Source organism: Anomaloglossus baeobatrachus, unplaced genomic scaffold (genome assembly GCF_048569485.1).
Source record: "Anomaloglossus baeobatrachus isolate aAnoBae1 unplaced genomic scaffold, aAnoBae1.hap1 Scaffold_2668, whole genome shotgun sequence".
NCBI lineage: Eukaryota > Metazoa > Chordata > Amphibia > Anura > Aromobatidae > Anomaloglossus > Anomaloglossus baeobatrachus.
Genome location: NW_027442189.1, coordinates 26,852 through 45,528, shown reverse-complemented (window position 1 = coordinate 45,528; position 18,677 = coordinate 26,852). Strand labels below are relative to the sequence as shown.

The 18,677-nt window shown below is 47.1% G+C and overlaps 12 non-coding genes and 2 pseudogenes across 12 annotated transcripts; all 14 read right to left on the bottom strand.

Annotated features, from left to right (window-relative positions):
• Positions 1-944: 944 nt before the first annotated feature.
• Positions 945-1,135, bottom strand: LOC142264555 (U2 spliceosomal RNA). Its single transcript, XR_012731039.1, has one exon. It is a non-coding gene; the product is annotated as a U2 spliceosomal RNA (small nuclear RNA).
• Positions 1,136-2,252: 1,117 nt separating this feature from the next.
• On the bottom strand, positions 2,253-2,443 carry LOC142264595 (U2 spliceosomal RNA). Its single transcript, XR_012731069.1, has one exon. It is a non-coding gene; the product is annotated as a U2 spliceosomal RNA (small nuclear RNA).
• A 1,117-nt stretch (positions 2,444-3,560) lies between these two features.
• Positions 3,561-3,756, bottom strand: LOC142264562 (U2 spliceosomal RNA). The gene has a single exon (XR_012731045.1). It is a non-coding gene; the product is annotated as a U2 spliceosomal RNA (small nuclear RNA).
• Positions 3,757-4,453: 697 nt separating this feature from the next.
• Positions 4,454-4,595, bottom strand: LOC142264574 (U2 spliceosomal RNA; annotated as a pseudogene).
• Positions 4,596-5,712: 1,117 nt separating this feature from the next.
• Positions 5,713-5,903, bottom strand: LOC142264594 (U2 spliceosomal RNA). The gene has a single exon (XR_012731068.1). It is a non-coding gene; the product is annotated as a U2 spliceosomal RNA (small nuclear RNA).
• A 1,117-nt stretch (positions 5,904-7,020) lies between these two features.
• On the bottom strand, positions 7,021-7,211 carry LOC142264593 (U2 spliceosomal RNA). Its single transcript, XR_012731067.1, has one exon. It is a non-coding gene; the product is annotated as a U2 spliceosomal RNA (small nuclear RNA).
• Positions 7,212-8,328: 1,117 nt separating this feature from the next.
• On the bottom strand, positions 8,329-8,519 carry LOC142264591 (U2 spliceosomal RNA). Its single transcript, XR_012731066.1, has one exon. It is a non-coding gene; the product is annotated as a U2 spliceosomal RNA (small nuclear RNA).
• Positions 8,520-9,636: 1,117 nt separating this feature from the next.
• LOC142264590 (U2 spliceosomal RNA) lies at positions 9,637-9,827 on the bottom strand. The gene has a single exon (XR_012731065.1). It is a non-coding gene; the product is annotated as a U2 spliceosomal RNA (small nuclear RNA).
• A 1,117-nt stretch (positions 9,828-10,944) lies between these two features.
• On the bottom strand, positions 10,945-11,135 carry LOC142264588 (U2 spliceosomal RNA). The gene has a single exon (XR_012731063.1). It is a non-coding gene; the product is annotated as a U2 spliceosomal RNA (small nuclear RNA).
• A 1,117-nt stretch (positions 11,136-12,252) lies between these two features.
• Positions 12,253-12,443, bottom strand: LOC142264587 (U2 spliceosomal RNA). The gene has a single exon (XR_012731062.1). It is a non-coding gene; the product is annotated as a U2 spliceosomal RNA (small nuclear RNA).
• A 1,117-nt stretch (positions 12,444-13,560) lies between these two features.
• On the bottom strand, positions 13,561-13,764 carry LOC142264568 (U2 spliceosomal RNA; annotated as a pseudogene).
• A 1,293-nt stretch (positions 13,765-15,057) lies between these two features.
• Positions 15,058-15,248, bottom strand: LOC142264586 (U2 spliceosomal RNA). The gene has a single exon (XR_012731061.1). It is a non-coding gene; the product is annotated as a U2 spliceosomal RNA (small nuclear RNA).
• Positions 15,249-16,365: 1,117 nt separating this feature from the next.
• Positions 16,366-16,556, bottom strand: LOC142264585 (U2 spliceosomal RNA). The gene has a single exon (XR_012731060.1). It is a non-coding gene; the product is annotated as a U2 spliceosomal RNA (small nuclear RNA).
• Positions 16,557-17,673: 1,117 nt separating this feature from the next.
• Positions 17,674-17,864, bottom strand: LOC142264547 (U2 spliceosomal RNA). The gene has a single exon (XR_012731032.1). It is a non-coding gene; the product is annotated as a U2 spliceosomal RNA (small nuclear RNA).
• Between the last annotated feature and the right edge of the window lie 813 nt (positions 17,865-18,677).

Genomic DNA, 18,677 nt, shown 5'->3' with positions numbered 1-18,677 from the left:
GCCGCCGCCCACTGCAATGAATCTGAATAACTCCTCCTTTAGGGCGCAAGCAACTCCCCTCCCCCTTGCAGTCTTTCCAATTCACGATACAAAAAGACGGACAGGACAGGTTGCCTGACTTTCCGTCACTGCCACCCTTTGCCATCCTTACCCGTAGAAAGCCCTTTCATCATCCCCAAACCCTAATCTTTTCCCTTTCCTTCCCAGCCCCCAAACCCTGCCCTCTGTACCTTTCTCACCACCCGCTTCCCTTCTCCTGTCATCCCCCTACCACCCGGGAAAAAAAGAGATTGCCCCCTCCTTCCACTAGCCCACCCTCCCACCCAAAGAACAACTTCTTCTGCGCAGCTTGTTTTCTAGGCAGCAGCGCTATTGTGATGTCATCGGGGGGCATTGTGACAAGCCGCCAGTGTTCCGTCTCTTCATGTTGTGCACTGTTCAAACCGAAAATACATCAACAGGCAGGCTACAGAAAAGCTTACTAACAAAGGTTAGAGAGGGGCTTTCTCAGAGGGCTTTTTACAGTTTGTCTATTCCCAATTAGCCGGTTTAGTATACTTAATGAAAGTACTAATTCTTTCATAGGCCGCCCATTCTTAGTATTTGACGTTCAGGTAACAACAGGTAACTTTATTTGGAGTGGAAGCAGAGAGATAACACCAGATGCCAATTGTAGATCCTCTCACACCTGTGGTCACTGCAGCATCTGACTCCACTTTGTCCAAAAGGGATCTATTCCATTCAATTACACATGATCTAGATTAGACTGACAACAAGATACTGCACGGGACATAGCAGAGTTGGTGAAGTTGAGTGGTGATGAGTTTGCTATTTGGATGAATAAAGCAAGTAAAAAGTGTGTTAGATAAAAATTCATTTCAATTCGCTAATCGGGCTAATATGAATCAGGTGAATCGAGTTCTGCTTTTGGAAACTGGGTTAAGAAGGGGTGCACCGTTCCTGGAGGTACTGCAATACCAGGTCAATGCGTGGAGTGGACAGAGCAAGCTCTTTTTCCATCTCCCTGTTCTAAAAATCCATTTAATATATGGTCCCCAGATAGGGGACGTATCAGATATTAAACTGATAAGAATAGATACTACACTTGATCTTAGCCAAAAGGCCGAGAAGCGATAACCAGAATTGGTTTGGGCCTCGAGTGGCACCCTGGCCTATGCCGGACACATCTTAGGGAGAGAGAGCGAGAGGGAGACAAACCCACGCCTACACAAGACATTTTGTCACCCAAGCCAACCCTTGAAAAGGCTGCTTTGCAGAGCAAAAACAAGAAGAATGGTGCGTTTTGCAGCCGCCGCCCACTGCAATGAATCTGAATAACTCCTCCTTTAGGGCGCAAGCAACTCCCCTCCCCCTTGCAGTCTTTCCAATTCACGATACAAAAAGACGGACAGGACAGGTTGCCTGACTTTCCGTCACTGCCACCCTTTGCCATCCTTACCCGTAGAAAGCCCTTTCATCATCCCCAAACCCTAATCTTTTCCCTTTCCTTCCCAGCCCCCAAACTCTGCCCTCTGTACCTTTCTCACCACCCGCTTCCCTTCTCCTGTCATCCCCCTACCACCCGGGAAAAAAAGAGATTGCCCCCTCCTTCCACTAGCCCACCCTCCCACCCAAAGAACAACTTCTTCTGCGCAGCTTGTTTTCTAGGCAGCAGCGCTATTGTGATGTCATCGGGGGGCATTGTGACAAGCCGCCAGTGTTCCGTCTCTTCATGTTGTGCACTGTTCAAACCGAAAATACATCAACAGGCAGGCTACAGAAAAGCTTACTAACAAAGGTTAGAGAGGGGCTTTCTCAGAGGGCTTTTTACAGTTTGTCTATTCCCAATTAGCCGGTTTAGTATACTTAATGAAAGTACTAATTCTTTCATAGGCCGCCCATTCTTAGTATTTGACGTTCAGGTAACAACAGGTAACTTTATTTGGAGTGGAAGCAGAGAGATAACACCAGATGCCAATTGTAGATCCTCTCACACCTGTGGTCACTGCAGCATCTGACTCCACTTTGTCCAAAAGGGATCTATTCCATTCAATTACACATGATCTAGATTAGACTGACAACAAGATACTGCACGGGACATAGCAGAGTTGGTGAAGTTGAGTGGTGATGAGTTTGCTATTTGGATGAATAAAGCAAGTAAAAAGTGTGTTAGATAAAAATTCATTTCAATTCGCTAATCGGGCTAATATGAATCAGGTGAATCGAGTTCTGCTTTTGGAAACTGGGTTAAGAAGGGGTGCACCGTTCCTGGAGGTACTGCAATACCAGGTCAATGCGTGGAGTGGACAGAGCAAGCTCTTTTTCCATCTCCCTGTTCTAAAAATCCATTTAATATATGGTCCCCAGATAGGGGACGTATCAGATATTAAACTGATAAGAACAGATACTACACTTGATCTTAGCCAAAAGGCCGAGAAGCGATAACCAGAATTGGTTTGGGCCTCGAGTGGCACCCTGGCCTATGCCGGACACATCTTAGGGAGAGAGAGCGAGAGGGAGACAAACCCACGCCTACACAAGACATTTTGTCACCCAAGCCAACCCTTGAAAAGGCTGCTTTGCAGAGCAAAAACAAGAAGAATGGTGCGTTTTGCAGCCGCCGCCCACTGCAATGAATCTGAATAACTCCTCCTTTAGGGCGCAAGCAACTCCCCTCCCCCTTGCAGTCTTTCCAATTCACGATACAAAAAGACGAACAGGACAGGTTGCCTGACTTTCCGTCACTGCCACCCTTTGCCATCCTTACCCGTAGAAAGCCCTTTCATCATCCCCAAACCCTAATCTTTTCCCTTTCCTTCCCAGCCCCCAAACCCTGCCCTCTGTACCTTTCTCACCACCCGCTTCCCTTCTCCTGTCATCCCCCTACCACCCGGGAAAAAAAGAGATTGCCCCCTCCTTCCACTAGCCCACCCTCCCACCCAAAGAACAACTTCTTCTGCGCAGCTTGTTTTCTAGGCAGCAGCGCTATTGTGATGTCATCGGGGGGCATTGTGACAAGCCGCCAGTGTTCCGTCTCTTCATGTTGTGCACTGTTCAAACCGAAAATACATCAACAGGCAGGCTACAGAAAAGCTTACTAACAAAGGTTAGAGAGGGGCTTTCTCAGAGGGCTTTTTACAGTTTGTCTATTCCCAATTAGCCGGTTTAGTATACTTAATGAAAGTACTAATTCTTTCATAGGCCGCCCATTCTTAGTATTTGACGTTCAGGTAACAACAGGTAACTTTATTTGGAGTGGAAGCAGAGAGATAACACCAGATGCCAATTGTAGATCCTCTCACACCTGTGGTCACTGCAGCATCTGACTCCACTTTGTCCAAAAGGGATCTATTCCATTCAATTACACATGATCTAGATTAGACTGACAACAAGATACTGCACGGGACATAGCAGAGTTGGTGAAGTTGAGTGGTGATGAGTTTGCTATTTGGATGAATAAAGCAAGTAAAAAGTGTGTTAGATAAAAATTCATTTCAATTCGCTAATCGGGCTAATATGAATCAGGTGAATCGAGTTCTGCTTTTGGAAACTGGGTTAAGAAGGGGTGCACCGTTCCTGGAGGTACTGCAATACCAGGTCAATGCGTGGAGTGGACAGAGCAAGCTCTTTTTCCATCTCCCTGTTCTAAAAATCCATTTAATATATGGTCCCCAGATAGGGGACGTATCAGATATTAAACTGATAAGAACAGATTTTTGATTTAATGAAGCTTTCCAAAGCACCGCAAAAATGCATGACCGAAGTCACACCAAAAACAGTGCAAAGGCTAGGATTCGTGTGGACCCCTCCGTGAGAAGAGGATCCCCAAAAATCAACCCCGTCCCTCCGAGCCAGAAGGCCACAGCGAGGGTCAGGGATCTTCGGTGCTCCCCCAAGCCGAAGCCTGGTTGAGCCTTGTTGTTGCTCCCAGCGTCCACCGAGGCATCTTACCCAAGTGGAGTAGGGAGCTACTAGTCGTTGGTTTCGCAGCCGAGACTGCCCGGACCGTCAACCGGTGTTGGTTTCTCAGCCCAAGGCTGACCGGACCTCCAACCGGGTGTTGGTTTCTCAGCCCAAGGCTGACCGGACCTCCAACCGGGTGTTGGTTTCTCAGCCCAAGGCTAACCGGACCTCCAACCGGGTGTTGGTTTCTCAGCCAAAGCTGACCCGGACCTCCAACCGGGTGTTGGTTTCTCAGCCCAAAGCTGACCGGACCTCCGACCGGGATTATAAAAATTTCCCTTCTTAGCCAGAAGGCCGGGATAGGGCAATATGCTTGGAAAGTATGAATAGGCAAGGCGCGGCGTGCGACAGAGTCTGAGGCTTACCAGGGTCCCAACCTAGCAAGTTCAGACTCCCTCCAGGGTGTCCATTCCTGGGGCACATTGCACCATAACCCCCACACTTACTCAGTCTAATAGCCTCGATCCTGGTAGGGCCATGGTTTCCTCTAGATGGATATACTATCCTCCCAAAGTACTAACAAGCGCAACCTTCCAGTGTGCATTGCATCATTGTACTAAGGTGGCCGGAGCCTTAAACCACCTTTTCGAACGATACTACACTTGATCTTAGCCAAAAGGCCGAGAAGCGATAACCAGAATTGGTTTGGGCCTCGAGTGGCACCCTGGCCTATGCCGGACACATCTTAGGGAGAGAGAGCGAGAGGGAGACAAACCCACGCCTACACAAGACATTTTGTCACCCAAGCCAACCCTTGAAAAGGCTGCTTTGCAGAGCAAAAACAAGAAGAATGGTGCGTTTTGCAGCCGCCGCCCACTGCAATGAATCTGAATAACTCCTCCTTTAGGGCGCAAGCAACTCCCCTCCCCCTTGCAGTCTTTCCAATTCACGATACAAAAAGACGGACAGGACAGGTTGCCTGACTTTCCGTCACTGCCACCCTTTGCCATCCTTACCCGTAGAAAGCCCTTTCATCATCCCCAAACCCTAATCTTTTCCCTTTCCTTCCCAGCCCCCAAACCCTGCCCTCTGTACCTTTCTCACCACCCGCTTCCCTTCTCCTGTCATCCCCCTACCACCCGGGAAAAAAAGAGATTGCCCCCTCCTTCCACTAGCCCACCCTCCCACCCAAAGAACAACTTCTTCTGCGCAGCTTGTTTTCTAGGCAGCAGCGCTATTGTGATGTCATCGGGGGGCATTGTGACAAGCCGCCAGTGTTCCGTCTCTTCATGTTGTGCACTGTTCAAACCGAAAATACATCAACAGGCAGGCTACAGAAAAGCTTACTAACAAAGGTTAGAGAGGGGCTTTCTCAGAGGGCTTTTTACAGTTTGTCTATTCCCAATTAGCCGGTTTAGTATACTTAATGAAAGTACTAATTCTTTCATAGGCCGCCCATTCTTAGTATTTGACGTTCAGGTAACAACAGGTAACTTTATTTGGAGTGGAAGCAGAGAGATAACACCAGATGCCAATTGTAGATCCTCTCACACCTGTGGTCACTGCAGCATCTGACTCCACTTTGTCCAAAAGGGATCTATTCCATTCAATTACACATGATCTAGATTAGACTGACAACAAGATACTGCACGGGACATAGCAGAGTTGGTGAAGTTGAGTGGTGATGAGTTTGCTATTTGGATGAATAAAGCAAGTAAAAAGTGTGTTAGATAAAAATTCATTTCAATTCGCTAATCGGGCTAATATGAATCAGGTGAATCGAGTTCTGCTTTTGGAAACTGGGTTAAGAAGGGGTGCACCGTTCCTGGAGGTACTGCAATACCAGGTCAATGCGTGGAGTGGACAGAGCAAGCTCTTTTTCCATCTCCCTGTTCTAAAAATCCATTTAATATATGGTCCCCAGATAGGGGACGTATCAGATATTAAACTGATAAGAACAGATACTACACTTGATCTTAGCCAAAAGGCCGAGAAGCGATAACCAGAATTGGTTTGGGCCTCGAGTGGCACCCTGGCCTATGCCGGACACATCTTAGGGAGAGAGAGCGAGAGGGAGACAAACCCACGCCTACACAAGACATTTTGTCACCCAAGCCAACCCTTGAAAAGGCTGCTTTGCAGAGCAAAAACAAGAAGAATGGTGCGTTTTGCAGCCGCCGCCCACTGCAATGAATCTGAATAACTCCTCCTTTAGGGCGCAAGCAACTCCCCTCCCCCTTGCAGTCTTTCCAATTCACGATACAAAAAGACGGACAGGACAGGTTGCCTGACTTTCCGTCACTGCCACCCTTTGCCATCCTTACCCGTAGAAAGCCCTTTCATCATCCCCAAACCCTAATCTTTTCCCTTTCCTTCCCAGCCCCCAAACCCTGCCCTCTGTACCTTTCTCACCACCCGCTTCCCTTCTCCTGTCATCCCCCTACCACCCGGGAAAAAAAGAGATTGCCCCCTCCTTCCACTAGCCCACCCTCCCACCCAAAGAACAACTTCTTCTGCGCAGCTTGTTTTCTAGGCAGCAGCGCTATTGTGATGTCATCGGGGGGCATTGTGACAAGCCGCCAGTGTTCCGTCTCTTCATGTTGTGCACTGTTCAAACCGAAAATACATCAACAGGCAGGCTACAGAAAAGCTTACTAACAAAGGTTAGAGAGGGGCTTTCTCAGAGGGCTTTTTACAGTTTGTCTATTCCCAATTAGCCGGTTTAGTATACTTAATGAAAGTACTAATTCTTTCATAGGCCGCCCATTCTTAGTATTTGACGTTCAGGTAACAACAGGTAACTTTATTTGGAGTGGAAGCAGAGAGATAACACCAGATGCCAATTGTAGATCCTCTCACACCTGTGGTCACTGCAGCATCTGACTCCACTTTGTCCAAAAGGGATCTATTCCATTCAATTACACATGATCTAGATTAGACTGACAACAAGATACTGCACGGGACATAGCAGAGTTGGTGAAGTTGAGTGGTGATGAGTTTGCTATTTGGATGAATAAAGCAAGTAAAAAGTGTGTTAGATAAAAATTCATTTCAATTCGCTAATCGGGCTAATATGAATCAGGTGAATCGAGTTCTGCTTTTGGAAACTGGGTTAAGAAGGGGTGCACCGTTCCTGGAGGTACTGCAATACCAGGTCAATGCGTGGAGTGGACAGAGCAAGCTCTTTTTCCATCTCCCTGTTCTAAAAATCCATTTAATATATGGTCCCCAGATAGGGGACGTATCAGATATTAAACTGATAAGAACAGATACTACACTTGATCTTAGCCAAAAGGCCGAGAAGCGATAACCAGAATTGGTTTGGGCCTCGAGTGGCACCCTGGCCTATGCCGGACACATCTTAGGGAGAGAGAGCGAGAGGGAGACAAACCCACGCCTACACAAGACATTTTGTCACCCAAGCCAACCCTTGAAAAGGCTGCTTTGCAGAGCAAAAACAAGAAGAATGGTGCGTTTTGCAGCCGCCGCCCACTGCAATGAATCTGAATAACTCCTCCTTTAGGGCGCAAGCAACTCCCCTCCCCCTTGCAGTCTTTCCAATTCACGATACAAAAAGACGGACAGGACAGGTTGCCTGACTTTCCGTCACTGCCACCCTTTGCCATCCTTACCCGTAGAAAGCCCTTTCATCATCCCCAAACCCTAATCTTTTCCCTTTCCTTCCCAGCCCCCAAACCCTGCCCTCTGTACCTTTCTCACCACCCGCTTCCCTTCTCCTGTCATCCCCCTACCACCCGGGAAAAAAAGAGATTGCCCCCTCCTTCCACTAGCCCACCCTCCCACCCAAAGAACAACTTCTTCTGCGCAGCTTGTTTTCTAGGCAGCAGCGCTATTGTGATGTCATCGGGGGGCATTGTGACAAGCCGCCAGTGTTCCGTCTCTTCATGTTGTGCACTGTTCAAACCGAAAATACATCAACAGGCAGGCTACAGAAAAGCTTACTAACAAAGGTTAGAGAGGGGCTTTCTCAGAGGGCTTTTTACAGTTTGTCTATTCCCAATTAGCCGGTTTAGTATACTTAATGAAAGTACTAATTCTTTCATAGGCCGCCCATTCTTAGTATTTGACGTTCAGGTAACAACAGGTAACTTTATTTGGAGTGGAAGCAGAGAGATAACACCAGATGCCAATTGTAGATCCTCTCACACCTGTGGTCACTGCAGCATCTGACTCCACTTTGTCCAAAAGGGATCTATTCCATTCAATTACACATGATCTAGATTAGACTGACAACAAGATACTGCACGGGACATAGCAGAGTTGGTGAAGTTGAGTGGTGATGAGTTTGCTATTTGGATGAATAAAGCAAGTAAAAAGTGTGTTAGATAAAAATTCATTTCAATTCGCTAATCGGGCTAATATGAATCAGGTGAATCGAGTTCTGCTTTTGGAAACTGGGTTAAGAAGGGGTGCACCGTTCCTGGAGGTACTGCAATACCAGGTCAATGCGTGGAGTGGACAGAGCAAGCTCTTTTTCCATCTCCCTGTTCTAAAAATCCATTTAATATATGGTCCCCAGATAGGGGACGTATCAGATATTAAACTGATAAGAACAGATACTACACTTGATCTTAGCCAAAAGGCCGAGAAGCGATAACCAGAATTGGTTTGGGCCTCGAGTGGCACCCTGGCCTATGCCGGACACATCTTAGGGAGAGAGAGCGAGAGGGAGACAAACCCACGCCTACACAAGACATTTTGTCACCCAAGCCAACCCTTGAAAAGGCTGCTTTGCAGAGCAAAAACAAGAAGAATGGTGCGTTTTGCAGCCGCCGCCCACTGCAATGAATCTGAATAACTCCTCCTTTAGGGCGCAAGCAACTCCCCTCCCCCTTGCAGTCTTTCCAATTCACGATACAAAAAGACGGACAGGACAGGTTGCCTGACTTTCCGTCACTGCCACCCTTTGCCATCCTTACCCGTAGAAAGCCCTTTCATCATCCCCAAACCCTAATCTTTTCCCTTTCCTTCCCAGCCCCCAAACCCTGCCCTCTGTACCTTTCTCACCACCCGCTTCCCTTCTCCTGTCATCCCCCTACCACCCGGGAAAAAAAGAGATTGCCCCCTCCTTCCACTAGCCCACCCTCCCACCCAAAGAACAACTTCTTCTGCGCAGCTTGTTTTCTAGGCAGCAGCGCTATTGTGATGTCATCGGGGGGCATTGTGACAAGCCGCCAGTGTTCCGTCTCTTCATGTTGTGCACTGTTCAAACCGAAAATACATCAACAGGCAGGCTACAGAAAAGCTTACTAACAAAGGTTAGAGAGGGGCTTTCTCAGAGGGCTTTTTACAGTTTGTCTATTCCCAATTAGCCGGTTTAGTATACTTAATGAAAGTACTAATTCTTTCATAGGCCGCCCATTCTTAGTATTTGACGTTCAGGTAACAACAGGTAACTTTATTTGGAGTGGAAGCAGAGAGATAACACCAGATGCCAATTGTAGATCCTCTCACACCTGTGGTCACTGCAGCATCTGACTCCACTTTGTCCAAAAGGGATCTATTCCATTCAATTACACATGATCTAGATTAGACTGACAACAAGATACTGCACGGGACATAGCAGAGTTGGTGAAGTTGAGTGGTGATGAGTTTGCTATTTGGATGAATAAAGCAAGTAAAAAGTGTGTTAGATAAAAATTCATTTCAATTCGCTAATCGGGCTAATATGAATCAGGTGAATCGAGTTCTGCTTTTGGAAACTGGGTTAAGAAGGGGTGCACCGTTCCTGGAGGTACTGCAATACCAGGTCAATGCGTGGAGTGGACAGAGCAAGCTCTTTTTCCATCTCCCTGTTCTAAAAATCCATTTAATATATGGTCCCCAGATAGGGGACGTATCAGATATTAAACTGATAAGAACAGATACTACACTTGATCTTAGCCAAAAGGCCGAGAAGCGATAACCAGAATTGGTTTGGGCCTCGAGTGGCACCCTGGCCTATGCCGGACACATCTTAGGGAGAGAGAGCGAGAGGGAGACAAACCCACGCCTACACAAGACATTTTGTCACCCAAGCCAACCCTTGAAAAGGCTGCTTTGCAGAGCAAAAACAAGAAGAATGGTGCGTTTTGCAGCCGCCGCCCACTGCAATGAATCTGAATAACTCCTCCTTTAGGGCGCAAGCAACTCCCCTCCCCCTTGCAGTCTTTCCAATTCACGATACAAAAAGACGGACAGGACAGGTTGCCTGACTTTCCGTCACTGCCACCCTTTGCCATCCTTACCCGTAGAAAGCCCTTTCATCATCCCCAAACCCTAATCTTTTCCCTTTCCTTCCCAGCCCCCAAACCCTGCCCTCTGTACCTTTCTCACCACCCGCTTCCCTTCTCCTGTCATCCCCCTACCACCCGGGAAAAAAAGAGATTGCCCCCTCCTTCCACTAGCCCACCCTCCCACCCAAAGAACAACTTCTTCTGCGCAGCTTGTTTTCTAGGCAGCAGCGCTATTGTGATGTCATCGGGGGGCATTGTGACAAGCCGCCAGTGTTCCGTCTCTTCATGTTGTGCACTGTTCAAACCGAAAATACATCAACAGGCAGGCTACAGAAAAGCTTACTAACAAAGGTTAGAGAGGGGCTTTCTCAGAGGGCTTTTTACAGTTTGTCTATTCCCAATTAGCCGGTTTAGTATACTTAATGAAAGTACTAATTCTTTCATAGGCCGCCCATTCTTAGTATTTGACGTTCAGGTAACAACAGGTAACTTTATTTGGAGTGGAAGCAGAGAGATAACACCAGATGCCAATTGTAGATCCTCTCACACCTGTGGTCACTGCAGCATCTGACTCCACTTTGTCCAAAAGGGATCTATTCCATTCAATTACACATGATCTAGATTAGACTGACAACAAGATACTGCACGGGACATAGCAGAGTTGGTGAAGTTGAGTGGTGATGAGTTTGCTATTTGGATGAATAAAGCAAGTAAAAAGTGTGTTAGATAAAAATTCATTTCAATTCGCTAATCGGGCTAATATGAATCAGGTGAATCGAGTTCTGCTTTTGGAAACTGGGTTAAGAAGGGGTGCACCGTTCCTGGAGGTACTGCAATACCAGGTCAATGCGTGGAGTGGACAGAGCAAGCTCTTTTTCCATCTCCCTGTTCTAAAAATCCATTTAATATATGGTCCCCAGATAGGGGACGTATCAGATATTAAACTGATAAGAACAGATACTACACTTGATCTTAGCCAAAAGGCCGAGAAGCGATAACCAGAATTGGTTTGGGCCTCGAGTGGCACCCTGGCCTATGCCGGACACATCTTAGGGAGAGAGAGCGAGAGGGAGACAAACCCACGCCTACACAAGACATTTTGTCACCCAAGCCAACCCTTGAAAAGGCTGCTTTGCAGAGCAAAAACAAGAAGAATGGTGCGTTTTGCAGCCGCCGCCCACTGCAATGAATCTGAATAACTCCTCCTTTAGGGCGCAAGCAACTCCCCTCCCCCTTGCAGTCTTTCCAATTCACGATACAAAAAGACGGACAGGACAGGTTGCCTGACTTTCCGTCACTGCCACCCTTTGCCATCCTTACCCGTAGAAAGCCCTTTCATCATCCCCAAACCCTAATCTTTTCCCTTTCCTTCCCAGCCCCCAAACCCTGCCCTCTGTACCTTTCTCACCACCCGCTTCCCTTCTCCTGTCATCCCCCTACCACCCGGGAAAAAAAGAGATTGCCCCCTCCTTCCACTAGCCCACCCTCCCACCCAAAGAACAACTTCTTCTGCGCAGCTTGTTTTCTAGGCAGCAGCGCTATTGTGATGTCATCGGGGGGCATTGTGACAAGCCGCCAGTGTTCCGTCTCTTCATGTTGTGCACTGTTCAAACCGAAAATACATCAACAGGCAGGCTACAGAAAAGCTTACTAACAAAGGTTAGAGAGGGGCTTTCTCAGAGGGCTTTTTACAGTTTGTCTATTCCCAATTAGCCGGTTTAGTATACTTAATGAAAGTACTAATTCTTTCATAGGCCGCCCATTCTTAGTATTTGACGTTCAGGTAACAACAGGTAACTTTATTTGGAGTGGAAGCAGAGAGATAACACCAGATGCCAATTGTAGATCCTCTCACACCTGTGGTCACTGCAGCATCTGACTCCACTTTGTCCAAAAGGGATCTATTCCATTCAATTACACATGATCTAGATTAGACTGACAACAAGATACTGCACGGGACATAGCAGAGTTGGTGAAGTTGAGTGGTGATGAGTTTGCTATTTGGATGAATAAAGCAAGTAAAAAGTGTGTTAGATAAAAATTCATTTCAATTCGCTAATCGGGCTAATATGAATCAGGTGAATCGAGTTCTGCTTTTGGAAACTGGGTTAAGAAGGGGTGCACCGTTCCTGGAGGTACTGCAATACCAGGTCAATGCGTGGAGTGGACAGAGCAAGCTCTTTTTCCATCTCCCTGTTCTAAAAATCCATTTAATATATGGTCCCCAGATAGGGGACGTATCAGATATTAAACTGATAAGAACAGATACTACACTTGATCTTAGCCAAAAGGCCGAGAAGCGATAACCAGAATTGGTTTGGGCCTCGAGTGGCACCCTGGCCTATGCCGGACACATCTTAGGGAGAGAGAGCGAGAGGGAGACAAACCCACGCCTACACAAGACATTTTGTCACCCAAGCCAACCCTTGAAAAGGCTGCTTTGCAGAGCAAAAACAAGAAGAATGGTGCGTTTTGCAGCCGCCGCCCACTGCAATGAATCTGAATAACTCCTCCTTTAGGGCGCAAGCAACTCCCCTCCCCCTTGCAGTCTTTCCAATTCACGATACAAAAAGACGGACAGGACAGGTTGCCTGACTTTCCGTCACTGCCACCCTTTGCCATCCTTACCCGTAGAAAGCCCTTTCATCATCCCCAAACCCTAATCTTTTCCCTTTCCTTCCCAGCCCCCAAACCCTGCCCTCTGTACCTTTCTCACCACCCGCTTCCCTTCTCCTGTCATCCCCCTACCACCCGGGAAAAAAAGAGATTGCCCCCTCCTTCCACTAGCGCACCCTCCCACCCAAAGAACAACTTCTTCTGCGCAGCTTGTTTTCTAGGCAGCAGCGCTATTGTGATGTCATCGGGGGGCATTGTGACAAGCCGCCAGTGTTCCGTCTCTTCATGTTGTGCACTGTTCAAACCGAAAATACATCAACAGGCAGGCTACAGAAAAGCTTACTAACAAAGGTTAGAGAGGGGCTTTCTCAGAGGGCTTTTTACAGTTTGTCTATTCCCAATTAGCCGGTTTAGTATACTTAATGAAAGTACTAATTCTTTCATAGGCCGCCCATTCTTAGTATTTGACGTTCAGGTAACAACAGGTAACTTTATTTGGAGTGGAAGCAGAGAGATAACACCAGATGCCAATTGTAGATCCTCTCACACCTGTGGTCACTGCAGCATCTGACTCCACTTTGTCCAAAAGGGATCTATTCCATTCAATTACACATGATCTAGATTAGACTGACAACAAGATACTGCACGGGACATAGCAGAGTTGGTGAAGTTGAGTGGTGATGAGTTTGCTATTTGGATGAATAAAGCAAGTAAAAAGTGTGTTAGATAAAAATTCATTTCAATTCGCTAATCGGGCTAATATGAATCAGGTGAATCGAGTTCTGCTTTTGGAAACTGGGTTAAGAAGGGGTGCACCGTTCCTGGAGGTACTGCAATACCAGGTCAATGCGTGGAGTGGACAGAGCAAGCTCTTTTTCCATCTCCCTGTTCTAAAAATCCATTTAATATATGGTCCCCAGATAGGGGACGTATCAGATATTAAACTGATAAGAACAGATTTTTTTTTTTTTTTTTTTTTTTTTTTTTGAAGGATGAGTTTGAAAATAATAAAGTGACCGCCTCTCGTTGCCCAGGTAACCGTCCGTCACAAGAGGGCTATGACATCCTACGATGCACACTCCCCCAAGGTCAGCAGTTGTGCAATACCCTGGCACCTTTCAGCACCAACCAAGGTAGTACCCTCCCAAACTACACTTGATCTTAGCCAAAAGGCCGAGAAGCGATAACCAGAATTGGTTTGGGCCTCGAGTGGCACCCTGGCCTATGCCGGACACATCTTAGGGAGAGAGAGCGAGAGGGAGACAAACCCACGCCTACACAAGACATTTTGTCACCCAAGCCAACCCTTGAAAAGGCTGCTTTGCAGAGCAAAAACAAGAAGAATGGTGCGTTTTGCAGCCGCCGCCCACTGCAATGAATCTGAATAACTCCTCCTTTAGGGCGCAAGCAACTCCCCTCCCCCTTGCAGTCTTTCCAATTCACGATACAAAAAGACGGACAGGACAGGTTGCCTGACTTTCCGTCACTGCCACCCTTTGCCATCCTTACCCGTAGAAAGCCCTTTCATCATCCCCAAACCCTAATCTTTTCCCTTTCCTTCCCAGCCCCCAAACCCTGCCCTCTGTACCTTTCTCACCACCCGCTTCCCTTCTCCTGTCATCCCCCTACCACCCGGGAAAAAAAGAGATTGCCCCCTCCTTCCACTAGCCCACCCTCCCACCCAAAGAACAACTTCTTCTGCGCAGCTTGTTTTCTAGGCAGCAGCGCTATTGTGATGTCATCGGGGGGCATTGTGACAAGCCGCCAGTGTTCCGTCTCTTCATGTTGTGCACTGTTCAAACCGAAAATACATCAACAGGCAGGCTACAGAAAAGCTTACTAACAAAGGTTAGAGAGGGGCTTTCTCAGAGGGCTTTTTACAGTTTGTCTATTCCCAATTAGCCGGTTTAGTATACTTAATGAAAGTACTAATTCTTTCATAGGCCGCCCATTCTTAGTATTTGACGTTCAGGTAACAACAGGTAACTTTATTTGGAGTGGAAGCAGAGAGATAACACCAGATGCCAATTGTAGATCCTCTCACACCTGTGGTCACTGCAGCATCTGACTCCACTTTGTCCAAAAGGGATCTACTCCATTCAATTACACATGATCTAGATTAGACTGACAACAAGATACTGCACGGGACATAGCAGAGTTGGTGAAGTTGAGTGGTGATGAGTTTGCTATTTGGATGAATAAAGCAAGTAAAAAGTGTGTTAGATAAAAATTCATTTCAATTCGCTAATCGGGCTAATATGAATCAGGTGAATCGAGTTCTGCTTTTGGAAACTGGGTTAAGAAGGGGTGCACCGTTCCTGGAGGTACTGCAATACCAGGTCAATGCGTGGAGTGGACAGAGCAAGCTCTTTTTCCATCTCCCTGTTCTAAAAATCCATTTAATATATGGTCCCCAGATAGGGGACGTATCAGATATTAAACTGATAAGAACAGATACTACACTTGATCTTAGCCAAAAGGCCGAGAAGCGATAACCAGAATTGGTTTGGGCCTCGAGTGGCACCCTGGCCTATGCCGGACACATCTTAGGGAGAGAGAGCGAGAGGGAGACAAACCCACGCCTACACAAGACATTTTGTCACCCAAGCCAACCCTTGAAAAGGCTGCTTTGCAGAGCAAAAACAAGAAGAATGGTGCGTTTTGCAGCCGCCGCCCACTGCAATGAATCTGAATAACTCCTCCTTTAGGGCGCAAGCAACTCCCCTCCCCCTTGCAGTCTTTCCAATTCACGATACAAAAAGACGGACAGGACAGGTTGCCTGACTTTCCGTCACTGCCACCCTTTGCCATCCTTACCCGTAGAAAGCCCTTTCATCATCCCCAAACCCTAATCTTTTCCCTTTCCTTCCCAGCCCCCAAACCCTGCCCTCTGTACCTTTCTCACCACCCGCTTCCCTTCTCCTGTCATCCCCCTACCACCCGGGAAAAAAAGAGATTGCCCCCTCCTTCCACTAGCCCACCCTCCCACCCAAAGAACAACTTCTTCTGCGCAGCTTGTTTTCTAGGCAGCAGCGCTATTGTGATGTCATCGGGGGGCATTGTGACAAGCCGCCAGTGTTCCGTCTCTTCATGTTGTGCACTGTTCAAACCGAAAATACATCAACAGGCAGGCTACAGAAAAGCTTACTAACAAAGGTTAGAGAGGGGCTTTCTCAGAGGGCTTTTTACAGTTTGTCTATTCCCAATTAGCCGGTTTAGTATACTTAATGAAAGTACTAATTCTTTCATAGGCCGCCCATTCTTAGTATTTGACGTTCAGGTAACAACAGGTAACTTTATTTGGAGTGGAAGCAGAGAGATAACACCAGATGCCAATTGTAGATCCTCTCACACCTGTGGTCACTGCAGCATCTGACTCCACTTTGTCCAAAAGGGATCTATTCCATTCAATTACACATGATCTAGATTAGACTGACAACAAGATACTGCACGGGACATAGCAGAGTTGGTGAAGTTGAGTGGTGATGAGTTTGCTATTTGGATGAATAAAGCAAGTAAAAAGTGTGTTAGATAAAAATTCATTTCAATTCGCTAATCGGGCTAATATGAATCAGGTGAATCGAGTTCTGCTTTTGGAAACTGGGTTAAGAAGGGGTGCACCGTTCCTGGAGGTACTGCAATACCAGGTCAATGCGTGGAGTGGACAGAGCAAGCTCTTTTTCCATCTCCCTGTTCTAAAAATCCATTTAATATATGGTCCCCAGATAGGGGACGTATCAGATATTAAACTGATAAGAACAGATACTACACTTGATCTTAGCCAAAAGGCCGAGAAGCGATAACCAGAATTGGTTTGGGCCTCGAGTGGCACCCTGGCCTATGCCGGACACATCTTAGGGAGAGAGAGCGAGAGGGAGACAAACCCACGCCTACACAAGACATTTTGTCACCCAAGCCAACCCTTGAAAAGGCTGCTTTGCAGAGCAAAAACAAGAAGAATGGTGCGTTTTGCAGCCGCCGCCCACTGCAATGAATCTGAATAACTCCTCCTTTAGGGCGCAAGCAACTCCCCTCCCCCTTGCAGTCTTTCCAATTCACGATACAAAAAGACGGACAGGACAGGTTGCCTGACTTTCCGTCACTGCCACCCTTTGCCATCCTTACCCGTAGAAAGCCCTTTCATCATCCCCAAACCCTAATCTTTTCCCTTTCCTTCCCAGCCCCCAAACCCTGCCCTCTGTACCTTTCTCACCACCCGCTTCCCTTCTCCTGTCATCCCCCTACCACCCGGGAAAAAAAGAGATTGCCCCCTCCTTCCACTAGCCCACCCTCCCACCCAAAGAACAACTTCTTCTGCGCAGCTTGTTTTCTAGGCAGCAGCGCTATTGTGATGTCATCGGGGGGCATTGTGACAAGCCGCCAGTGTTCCGTCTCTTCATGTTGTGCACTGTTCAAACCGAAAATACATCAACAGGCAGGCTACAGAAAAGCTTACTAACAAAGGTTAGAGAGGGGCTTTCTCAGAGGGCTTTTTACAGTTTGTCTATTCCCAATTAGCCGGTTTAGTATACTTAATGAAAGTACTAATTCTTTCATAGGCCGCCCATTCTTAGTATTTGACGTTCAGGTAACAACAGGTAACTTTATTTGGAGTGGAAGCAGAGAGATAACACCAGATGCCAATTGTAGATCCTCTCACACCTGTGGTCACTGCAGCATCTGACTCCACTTTGTCCAAAAGGGATCTATTCCATTCAATTACACATGATCTAGATTAGACTGACAACAAGATACTGCACGGGACATAGCAGAGTTGGTGAAGTTGAGTGGTGATGAGTTTGCTATTTGGATGAATAAAGCAAGTAAAAAGTGTGTTAGATAAAAATTCATTTCAATTCGCTAATCGGGCTAATATGAATCAGGTGAATCGAGTTCTGCTTTTGGAAACTGGGTTAAGAAGGGGTGCACCGTTCCTGGAGGCACTGCAATACCAGGTCAATGCGTGGAGTGGACAGAGCAAGCTCTTTTTCCATCTCCCTGTTCTAAAAATCCATTTAATATATGGTCCCCAGATAGGGGACGTATCAGATATTAAACTGATAAGAACAGATACTACACTTGATCTTAGCCAAAAGGCCGAGAAGCGATAACCAGAATTGGTTTGGGCCTCGAGTGGCACCCTGGCCTATGCCGGACACATCTTAGGGAGAGAGAGCGAGAGGGAGACAAACCCACGCCTACACAAGACATTTTGTCACCCAAGCCAACCCTTGAAAAGGCTGCTTTGCAGAGCAAAAACAAGAAGAATGGTGCGTTTTGCAGCCGCCGCCCACTGCAATGAATCTGAATAACTCCTCCTTTAGGGCGCAAGCAACTCCCCTCCCCCTTGCAGTCTTTCCAATTCACGATACAAAAAGACGGACAGGACAGGTTGCCTGACTTTCCGTCACTGCCACCCTTTGCCATCCTTACCCGTAGAAAGCCCTTTCATCATCCCCAAACCCTAATCTTTTCCCTTTCCTTCCCAGCCCCCAAACCCTGCCCTCTGTACCTTTCTCACCACCCGCTTCCCTTCTCCTGTCATCCCCCTACCACCCGGGAAAAAAAGAGATTGCCCCCTCCTTCCACTAGCCCACCCTCCCACCCAAAGAACAACTTCTTCTGCGCAGCTTGTTTTCTAGGCAGCAGCGCTATTGTGATGTCATCGGGGGGCATTGTGACAAGCCGCCAGTGTTCCGTCTCTTCATGTTGTGCACTGTTCAAACCGAAAATACATCAACAGGCAGGCTACAGAAAAGCTTACTAACAAAGGTTAGAGAGGGGCTTTCTCAGAGGGCTTTTTACAGTTTGTCTATTCCCAATTAGCCGGTTTAGTATACTTAATGAAAGTACTAATTCTTTCATAGGCCGCCCATTCTTAGTATTTGACGTTCAGGTAACAACAGGTAACTTTATTTGGAG